The following is a 9,416-nucleotide window of genomic DNA, read 5'->3' as shown; positions in this document are numbered from 1 at the left end:
ATCTATCCATTGCTGTAAGTGGGTATTAAAGTCCCCTACTATTAGCACATTCCTATCTATAAGATTGTTTCTGTTTGTGATTAATTGTTTTAAATATTTAGGTGCTTCCATATGTGGTGCATAGACATTTATAATTGTTAGTTCTTCCTGATGGACAGACCCTGTAATTATTATATAATGCCCTTCTTCATCCCTTGTTATTGTCTTTAATTTAAAGTCCAGCTTGTCTGATATAAGTATAGCTACTCCAGCTTTCTTTTGACTTCCTGTAGCATGATATATATTTCTCCATTCCCTTACTTGTAATCTGAAGGTATCTTCCAATCTAAAATGTGTTTCTTGTAGACAGCAAATAGATGGATTTTGTTTTTTATCCATTCTGCTACCCTATGTCTTTTGATTGGAGCATTCAGCCCATTTACATTCAGTGTTATTGAAATATGTGGGTTTAGAGTCATTGTGTCCTTTGTGGGATTCATGCATGTGGTGGTGTCTCTGGTATCTTGCATTCCTTGCAACATTTCCCTCAGAGAGTCCCCCTCAGGATTTCTAGTAGGGCTGGCTTAGTGGTGATAAATTCTTTCAATTTTTGTTTATTTGGAAAGACTTTTATCTCTCCTTCTATTCTGACTGACAGGGTTGCTGGATAGAGGATTCTTGGCTGCATATTTTTTGTGTTCATCACATTGAAGATCTCCTGCCATTCCTTTCTGTCCTGCCAAGTTTCAGTCGATAGGTCTGTCACCATTCTGATAGGTTTCCCTTTGTATGTTATTGCCCTTTTATCCCAAGCTGCTTTCAAAATTCTCTCTTTGTCCTTATATTTCGCCAGTTTCACTATGATATGTCGTGCAGATGATCAATTCAAGTTATGTCTGAGGGGAGTTCTCTGTGCCTCTTGAATTTCAACGTCTACTTCCCTCTCCATGTTGGGGAAATTCTCTGCTATAATTTGTTCCAGGACTCCTTCAGCACCTTTCCCTCTCTCTTCCTCTTCTGGGATTCCTATGATATGGATATTGTTCCGTTTGATTGTGTCGCTGAGCTCTCAAACTCTTCTTTCATGTTCCTGGATCAGTTTATCTCTCTTTTCCTCAGTTTCTTCTTTTTCTATAATAGTGTCTTCTAAATCACTTATTCTCCTTTCTGCCTCTTCAATCCATGCATTGGATGCCTCCAGTTTATTATGTATCTCATTTATCCCATTTTTTAATTCACCATAACTATTTTTAAGCTCCATATTGTTTGTAGCCATAGTTTCTCTGATGTCCTCCATGCTTTTTTCAAGCCAGGCAATTAATTTTATGATTATTGTTCTAAATTCTTGTTCAGTTATGTTGCTTCTGTCTGTTTTGAGCAGTTCTTTAGCTGTCATTTCTTCCTGGAGTTTCTTTGGAGGAGAGTTCTTCCATTTCATCATTTTGGTTAGCCTTCTATCTTTTGTTAATTTTAAAAGCTCTTGTACACACGTCCCCTGCGAGTTCTGCTGTATTAGAGAGGGCTCTTTTGACTTTTCAGGGCCTGTGTGTTCAGGAAGTGTTCTTTGGATGGTGTCTCTTGGCTTCTTTTGTTGAGCATTTGATTATTTTGTTTCCCTACTGGTAGTGGTATTTGGGACTCTCCACCATGTGTAATTTGGCTTATTTCTTGAGGCAGCCCTGGAAAAAGATAACAGACAACCCAACCACAGAGGGAACACAGGTACACAAACGCACAGACAAAACCAATAAACACGCAAACCCAGGCTCAGGTAAAAACAGCTACAACAACAACAAAACAGCTATCTGGAGGGGATGGGCGTGGTTTGGTGTATGCAGTTCTTGTCTCCACTGTGTCTGCTGGCCTTCCTGAGGTCCCTCCTTGGTGGTTGTTGGGAGAAGAATGGCTTCTCCCCAGTCCCTTCTCAACCAAGCGTTGCAATTCACTTCTTCGGTCCGATCTCCCTGTGCTGAGGATGTAGCCAAGGTGAGCTGAGTTCTATGCCCCACACCTCGCCTGTTTCCAGGTCCCAGTCCGCGGGCTTTGTTATACTGCCCTGAATAGTCCCGCAGGTCGCTGCTTCCCTGTTGCCTGGGGGTTGAGTTGGGGGGTGGGGGAAGTGTCGCAGCCTCAGATCTGCCGGGGTCAAGCAGGGATACAACCCAGTGCATTCGGGGAACGTAGCAACTTCAGGTCCGTAGAGTCCTCGTCGATGCAGCGCTCCGCCACTGTTTCAGTGGGCCGCTGTCACGCGCTGCTGCCGCTTTACAGGGCGCTGGCACCGCTTCACCGGGTCGCCGCTGCCGCCGCCGCTTCAGCAGGCCGCTGTTGCTCGCTGCTGCTGCTTCACCCGGCGCCGGGACCGCCTCCGCAGGCGTTGCTGCCGGTTCACTGGGGCCGCCGCCGCCATGGGTGGTGCTGGGTGCACAGCAGTTCAGTTTTTCCTGGCGCCTTCTGGGACCAGGGCACCTAGTTTAAAGTCAGCACCCCAGCCAGAGCTAAAAAACACTGTCTTTACAATCCGAGGTTTTTTCTCTTCTCCAGGGACGGTTCTATGAGCCATCTCAGCTTTGCTTTCCTTTCCCCTGGACTCGCGGCAGCTCGCCACCACTCGCCGGTTTCTCACTCACCGCAGCTGCACGCAAGCCGGGGTCCCTCCCCTCCCTCCAAATCTCTGGGTCCCGTCCCGCTTTTATCTTCCCCAGTTCGCACTCACGCACTTATGAGGTTTCCTTCCCAGTGTACTCTGTGTCTTTCTCTTCCCAAACTCCTGTGGCTCAGTGTCCTACGACTTCAGGCCTTCTCTGTTTGAGAGATGGGTGCAGGCGAAATGTACGGAGCTCCTTACTTCTCCGCCATCTTGCCTCCAATTAGGCATCAGTATTATTAATTGAATACATGAATGAAGAGTAGCTTCTATTTATTGAATGGTTACTATGTGGTAGGCATTTTGTTAAGTACTTTGTAAACATTTATCCCTCATAGTAACCCTACGATGTGGCATTATTACATCCCCTTTTGCAAATGAGAAAATAAGCTTAGAATGGCTAATGGACTTTTCAAATCCCCTCTAGCTGGCTGCAATCCAGATCCATTTGTCTGCAAAGTCTGCAATCCGACTACCATGCTATGTCCTTCTACAGTTAAAAATGCTTTCTCCTCTGGTAAGGAGCCGGCCTTGGCCTCCCTACCTGGAGACTTGAACCCTCCCCCCCTCGCCCCCCCCCCCATGATATCCCTTCTTCCTCCTCCAGCACTACTCATGATTTTAATATTGATTCTACAGGATTGTTGTGAAGATCCCACTAACTTATGGATGTAAAAGTCCTTTTCATTTTTTAATTTTTTATATTAAGTAAAGAAACCACTTTGATTAGGATTTGTTCTTTACCACTTCAGGCTGTTTATTCCTTTAACTCTTCCATATCTCATCTTTCATTACCCTCTTCTCCCTTTGCCACATGTTAACATCCACCCAGTCTTCAGTTTAGAATGTGGGTATAACTTCTCCATAAAGATCCTAGGCCAGAGAAAGAAAGGCAGTGTTTGGGTTAAATTATCTTGGCCAGAGGGAAAATGATTTGAACTTAAAAAGTCATGTGCTAACCTGGGCATTCCTAGAAAAGAACTGTAGACATTCCATTTGAAGATGATGAGATGTTATCTCCCTTTGCAAGAGACAGTCTTTCCCAAGTGCAGGAAATGCTCTCATGTGGGAGGCTGAGGTTAGCAACTTTCCCACTCAGAGGCTCAGTGCTCCCAGATTTGCCAGAAGAGGGTGCTCTTGCCATCTGCACCTTCTGTGCCTTTGCTTTTTAGTGTTGTGTGTGGTTTAGGGCTGCTCAGTATTTTCTGGAAGCTGGATCTTCAGTACCCTCTAGTAGGGCTGTACAGCTGCATCCTGCACCAGGGTGCCCTGCTGAGGGCATTCGTGGTGCCAACATCCAGCTTCCACTCTTCTTGCTGACCTGTGTGCTCTGTTACTACCCAGTTTGTCCAGGGGAAGGGGCACCAGTTTATAATTGCATAAGCAGGCTGGGTGGGCTGGCGGAGGCCTGAAGCACCCCTGTCCTGATGGCCCAAGTGGGCCTGTACTCATCTTCACATTTAAATTTTTGTGTCTGTGCATGCGTGTGCACTGCTCATAACATTACCTTCGAGAACTCAGATCAAACACTGTGGTGCCTTATTTTACCATCAGTGATCTGACCCTTCCAGAATTTCAGATGCAATATTCATGGCAAATTTCTTCATATTTTGCTCCCCCACCCCCAGCTGATGATAATTCATTACCATTGGGTGTTCATAATCTTGCTTTCTTTCTCTTTAAATTTTATTTATGCTTTTATATTTTCTTCTCTCCACTCCCGTTCAGTATATTTCATGCGAATTTTTGATTTTTTGTATGTGCTTTTGCAAAATTTAGGTTGTCATTTTGTCTGCCAGTCTTTGTATTTCAGAAATTGTATAGTGTTATGAATCTCATTCTTATTTTCTTTCACTCGGCATCTCATTCTTATTTTCTTTCATTCGGCATGATGTTTCTAAGGTATGGATGTTTTTAATTTTTCAGCTGCTTTGTCTCCCTCCCCCATTCTCTTTGGCTTTCCTGTTTACATGGCTTATTAAAGTAAGGTAAGGTTACAATATTCCCTTTTTTGGGAAGACTTCTCTCCTTCTTCCAATGTTAGGCTCCCTCTTCTGGTTTCCTATAGTATTTCAAGTCTTCTGTTGCTGTGATTATGATTTCATTTTGTAATTTTAAAAAATCTGTTTATCTGTTTATGTTGAGATCCTCCATAGAGCAGACCATATACATTTGTGCAGACCATATACATTCTAGCACCTAACCAACCTTGGAACAACAAATGCATGTTGGATGGATGAATACTAGTGATAATCGCTAACATTTTTTGAGTGTGAATGTGTCAGACACTGTTCTGAGTGTTTTACATCTGTTGAACTCATTCTACTCTCACGATAGCACTATGAATTAGGGACTATTATTATTATCTTGATTTTACAAAGAGAAAAACTGAGACATGGAATGTTCAAGTAACTTTGAAATTCATGTAACATATAAAATTCAAATACCCCCCCCACACACACACACACAGTTAGTAAATGGTGGAGCTGAGATTCTAACCAAGGCAGCCACCCTGGTCCAAATGCCAGGGTCCTAACTGTCATCTACATCACCCTGCTGACTGCATAGGACTTGTGGCTCCTGGTCCAGCACACCAGTGCATGTTCCATGCCACAGAGCAGTCTCAACCTTTGTTATTTCTGTTCATTACTAGGTGTCTGTTAGGTATTGCCATATGTGCTGGTTTTTTTTTTTTAATGTTTTATTTATTTCTAGGAGAGAGAGAGAGAGACAGCGTGAGCAGGGGAGGGTCAGAGAGAGAGCGAGTCACAGACTGAAACAGGCTTCAGGCTCTGAGCTGGCAGTCAGCACAGAGCCCTACACGGGGCTCGAACCCACGAACTGCGAGATCATGACCTAAGTGAAAGTCGGACGCTTAACCGACTAAGCCACCCAGGCGCCCCGCCATGTGTGCTATTATCTCACTCAATCACACAAGAACTTGTGGGTGGGTGTCATTATCCCCACTTTTATAGATGAGAGGCTCCAAAGAATATGGTACCTCGTCTGTGATCTCACAATTAGTGGCAGAGCCAAGATTTTAATCCTGGTCATACTGACTGTAAGTTCCATGCTCTTTCTATGATATCACATGATTATCAGAGAGAGCACCCTGGGTCTTAGATCCTTGCTACTCTGATTCTTTAAATTTGTGGGAAACTGATGGGCACTTGGTGGAAAAGTACAGGCTCTTCCAGTTTTGCTGTGGTCTGAGGAATGTTCTCCAGTGAGCTGTGATTTCCTCCATGGGGTTGCCACTGAGGGCTTGGAGTCTCTTTTCAAGAATCCAAGTCTCTTTCCCCATTCCCCATTCTGAAGGGCATACCAGGTCTAACAATTATTTCTCCCTCCCTAAGCCAATTTATGTGATATTTTTTATTGCTTACAATCAGAGGACTCCAAACTGATAAACCCCATGGTAGGTATTATTAATCAATTATGACACTTTTTGTAGCTTAATCTAGATGCAGATTTTGAATCCTTTTCAATATCGTACTCTAGGAGACATTATGAATTGTTAGAATTAGCAGGTGAGATGGAACTCATTTAGAATCTGTACTCATTTTCCATTTACTGTGAAACAAATTACTGCAAAATTGGCAGCTTCTAACAACATATTTATGATCTCACAGCTTCTGTGGGTCGAGTCTGGCCATGGCTTATCAGGGCTCTCTGCTCAAGGTCCCACAGAGTTGCAGTCAAAATATTGGCCAGGCTGTGTGCCTTCCTGGAGCTCAGGTGCTCTTTCACTCTCATGTAGTTGTTGGCCAGATTCATTTCTTTGCAGTCATAGGACTGAAGTCGCCATTTTTTTTTCAGGCTGTCAGGAGGAGGTCACTGTCAGCTCTAAAGGATTCACAGAGATTCCTCATCACATGGCTGTGTGCCAATCTTGCTCATTACACAGCAATTCTGTTCTTCTGGGTGTGCAGGAAGATCTTTTGAAGAAAGACGAGATCTCTTTTTTTAAGGACTTTCATCTGGATTAAGTCAAGTCATCTATCTCCCTTTTGATTAACTGAAAAATCAACTAACTTGAGACCTTAATTATGTCTTTAAAAATCTTTTCCCTTAGAATATAACTTACTGATGGGAGCAAGATCCCTTACATACATAGATCCCATGTGTATTCATGAGAACTGTATTATACAGGACGTGTATGCTGGGTGATGGGAATCTTAGGAGACCATCCTAGAATTACTGCTACTTCAGCACCCCTGATCCAGCTCAAATTCTTTCCTGTACAGGTGAGAAAATCGAGGCTGAGAGAAGGAAGTCAGTTGCCTATGCACATGGGATTTCTAGAGGCCCAGCTGAAGTTAAAATTCTAGTTCTTCAGCTTTCTACTGCAGTGCCCTTGAGGTCAATGTCAAACTATTGTTGAACCTATTTATCCAGCTCTGTTCAATCTCTGACCTTGTAGCAACAGCTGTGTTTTAGTCATTTTTGTCTCTCCCTTCTCCCAACTCTCCTTGCCTTAACAAACAGATACACAAAAAAAAGTTTGTGTTGATTCGACTAAAAGTCCATTGGAATTCGAAGGGTGAAGTGAGTTGTATAATGTCTAACAGCAAACCAATGAAGGATTGAGACACAGAGAGAAGCCTTAGAGGACTTTGATGGAATATTAATAGAGTCCCTGTCATTGACAATAGCCTCTCTTCTTCCAGCAGCAGCTGTGACCTTTCAAAGTTAAGAGTCACCATGGGGACCCTTCCAAAGCGATGGACCCCCTGCTTTTCAGCAAATGAAGCCACTTACCCATGATGCTCATGCTGGGGCTTGTGGAAGAACATGATGAATAGGTGAAAAGGTTGTTAAAAATGTCAGCTGATGACCCCAAATGATCTCTTGGGAGTTGGCAGGGCTTGAAAGTTTTCACTCACCAGATGTTTGAGGGTATTTGAATGGACTTTGTTCCTCTTCTCATAGTCCAGACTTCTTAATATGAAATGTAAGTTCATTAAAACTAAGGTGCCCACAAACAGAATCCTGTGGGAGCTTTATGTATAATATATAAAACATATATATATATATATATTAGAAATATAAATGTTAAAGTATAAAAGTGTTTTATCACAATTTCCCAGGGACTACATTTTTCAAATGAATTTTATTAAAAATTTTTTTGAAATGTTTGTTTACTTTTGAGAGAGAGAGAGACAGGCAGACCGCAAGCAAGGGAGGAGCAGAGAGAGAGAGAGATGCAGAATCTGAAGCACGCTCCAGGATTTGAACCCATGAACTATGATATCATGATCTGAGCCAAAGTTGGATGCGTAACTGACTGAGCCACCCAGGCACCCAGGACTACATTTTTAATGAGAAAAAAAAAAAAAAACTTTTTGAGATATGGATACCTATACAATTTCTTGGAAAGAGCACATTTCATGGAAATTATCAAATCCTGAGCTTAATTCTCTAGACCAGCATATTGCCTGAAAAATAGTAGACTTTTAAAGAATCACAAATGTCCAGAGATGATTTGTAGAGTCAGGGACAGATATACAGCAAGAAGGAAAAGGTGGTTTTTTCTTTTAAATAAAGGATTCTGAAAGGCATCTTTGATTACTTATTGTATGAGTTTTCTATTATTGTATAACAAATTACCCAAAAAGTTAGTGGTTTAAAATAAAAGACAGTTATTCTCCTATCAGTTTTTCAAGTCTAGAAGCCAGATATGACTTAGCTGAGGGTTTCTGGCTCATGGTCTTACAGGTGTTAACCAGATCTGTGGTCTTATTTTAAGGCTCTACTGGAGGAAGATCCTTTTTGAAGCTCACTCAGATGGCTGTTGGAAAATGAGCCATCAGCTCTTGAGGGCTATTTACCAGAGACATCAGTTCTTTCCATAGGGCAATTCCTTCATGCTCTCTCTGAGCCACATGAGACAACGTGTCACTGTTGAAGCACAACCTCATAATTCACAATTGCTCCATGCTTGCTTCAGGGAAATGACCTTAGCAGTAACTCAGAGCTCCTAGGTCAAAGAGGAATTACAAATGCTTGTATAAAAAATTCTTTAACATGTTTGTTGCCCTCTATGTTATATAAATATTAAAGTCTGAAAGCTTTCTTCTCCAAGTCTGGTTTTCCTAATTATTCTACTGCTAGCTGTATGTAAAGGCAGCCAAGTTCATAGATGGTCTCAGATCTCAGAAAGGCCCTATGTCCCACCCACTTCATTAAAATCAAATTACTCAAATTTCCATTACTCTAAGGAATCTGTTGTCTTAAAGCACAAGTTTTAGAAGGCTTCTGTCAAAATACAAATAACAATCCCATACCTTTCATTACTCAGCAAAGCACCCAGAGAGGGCAGGACCAGATGAGCCATCACAGTGTAAGGGATGCATGGGTATCTGGGCACCTGAGGGCAAAAGAGGAGGATGCCAGCAATGAAGGCCACAGTAAGAATCCTACAAAGTTACAACTGGAGAGGCTTAAGAGTTTCTAGCTATATTTTAATTAATTAATTAGTTAGTTAAATAATTTGGTAGAAGAGGAACCTCTGTGGAGGAGAACTACATTGGTATATATGACATGACAGGGTGGTAGTGGAGAAGAAGCTGGAACCCAGGTCTCCTAAAGATGAGATGAGGCCAACTTCTACTGTGCTCACAGCAGAATCAAGACTAGGGCTCAGATCAAAGTGAAATTCCTGGATCCTTCTCAGAATCAGGCTCTCTCTGCTCCCTGCTCTATGCCCTCCTACCCTTTGCCCACACCTTTACCTGGCCCATCATAATCAACTTTGTATTAAAATGATATGCATAGGGATCCCTCTTTC

At 42.4% G+C, this 9,416-nt stretch overlaps 1 long non-coding RNA gene across 1 annotated transcript; it reads left to right on the top strand.

Annotated features, from left to right (window-relative positions):
* The first annotated feature begins 1,925 nt into the window (after positions 1-1,925).
* Positions 1,926-8,704, top strand: LOC120240368. Its single transcript, XR_005530630.1, has 3 exons — positions 1,926-1,965; positions 7,297-7,439; positions 8,376-8,704. It is a non-coding gene; the product is annotated as an uncharacterized LOC120240368 (long non-coding RNA).
* The last annotated feature ends 712 nt before the right edge of the window (positions 8,705-9,416 follow it).

The sequence above is a fragment of the Hyaena hyaena genome, unplaced genomic scaffold (genome assembly GCF_003009895.1).
Source record: "Hyaena hyaena isolate Hyena2069 unplaced genomic scaffold, ASM300989v1 scaffold_252, whole genome shotgun sequence".
Taxonomy (NCBI): domain Eukaryota; kingdom Metazoa; phylum Chordata; class Mammalia; order Carnivora; family Hyaenidae; genus Hyaena; species Hyaena hyaena.
Note: the sequence above shows the minus strand (reverse complement) of the source record. Positions and strands in the feature narration are given on the sequence as shown.